Here is a 1,697-nt window from a genome sequence, read left to right as displayed (position 1 = left end):
AATGATTTCGTTGAGATTTTCTACAGAGAAAGTCAAACTATAATCTAATTAGCTATATATAAAGGTATGCATAGTTATCAATTGTTATATATTTATATAAACGAGCATGAGGTGTTTGATGGTTTGCCCTATTTAGGTACAGATGACTTGAAACTAATTTTTGACATAGTATTTGCTTTTTATTTGATCTTTAATTTTGTTGATAAAATAACTTATTCTGCTACACATATTATTAATTCAAAAAAAAATAGCGAATAAGCTGTTTACCAAACGCACGAACCAAACAGCTCAACAACATATCCAGAATAGGGGCAGATTGGTCATTTCTCCAGAATCAGCTGTTCTCAAAACGCACTAACCAAACAACCAGCTAGATTATCTGGATCAGCTGCCCATCAGCAGATTATCATGATAAGTTGCTTATCAGCAGAAGCTGGATAAGCTACAGCTGCCCCAAACAGACCCTCAATTCTAGCGTGAATTATCCTTCCTTATGCTGTTGCTTTTATCAGGAGAAGCGGAGACAAGAGAGCAAGTTAAACCGATGGGATTTGACAGAAGGAGAAAGAATCAATTAGGAGGTGTGCGAACCAGAAGGAGTCAATTAATTAGCTGCCTTGAATAACAGTGGACCGAGCTCCACTAACCAAACACGAGCGATAATAGTCGATCGACCAGAGAATAATCGAATGACCATCAATTAGGGCCAACCGACCCATATTTTGACAGACTCAGAAACCACTCAGACTGAGGTCAACAAACAAGAAAACTCGCTAGATATTCATCAATTGCATGACATGAAACTGATTGATTGGGTTCGTTCAATTAAAAAAGAATTAGGGTATAGTTGTCATTTCACAATAATCATAATCCCTTATAAATAAAAGACCATTAAATGTAATAAGAGTTGTTACGTAGATTTAAATGTAGTTATCATGGTTTCTAATATTGATAATGCAAAGTTACAAAATATTGAGATAAAGATAATAATAGAGATGCTTGAAGAAATAAGAGAATTAATAGAGAATAAGTCTTCATTAATAAAGATCATGGAAGTAAGAAAGTCAAGTGGAGCTAAAGCCACCAACAACTTAAGCTTGGGTTAGATTAATTAACTGAGTTTAAATTCGAGCTCCACTCAATGAATTCTGGTCGGCTAATGGGCGCACTTATTTATTTTGAAAGGGAAAATAATTTTAATTTAAGAAAACAGCTTAAAAAATGAGAAAAAAATTAAATATGAAGATTGATACATCCATTGTTATGCATAGGCAAAGCTCACTGATCTAACCAAGAGATATTTGTGATGTTTGTGATTAAATTTTGAGTTGTTTTATATTTTGAAATGTTGTGAGGTATTTTTGTTTGAATTTTTGTTTTTTTTTTGTTTTGGTTTTGTTTTGTTTTTTAACATGCAAGTGTATGCAGTAAATAAGCATAAAAAGAAAAGCAGTAGAAAAGTACAAGAAAGACTGTAAAACGCTGTAAACTGTAAAAGTGTACCTGGCGAGTCTTCTCGTTCCACCACCTGAAACTCAAAATGCATGTCAGAGCATTTATGTATATAGAGCTGGAAAAGTAAAGTTTTGGAAACCTTCCAAACTCTATGTTGTGTATTAGGGGGGGTCCTTAAATTTTAAGGATAATATTATAAAGTAAAACATATTAAGTTTAATAGATCCCTAAGGTATTCACCA

This window comes from Phalaenopsis equestris, unplaced genomic scaffold (genome assembly GCF_001263595.1).
Source record: "Phalaenopsis equestris unplaced genomic scaffold, ASM126359v1 Scaffold000226, whole genome shotgun sequence".
NCBI lineage: Eukaryota > Viridiplantae > Streptophyta > Magnoliopsida > Asparagales > Orchidaceae > Phalaenopsis > Phalaenopsis equestris.
This window is presented reverse-complemented; position numbering follows the sequence as displayed.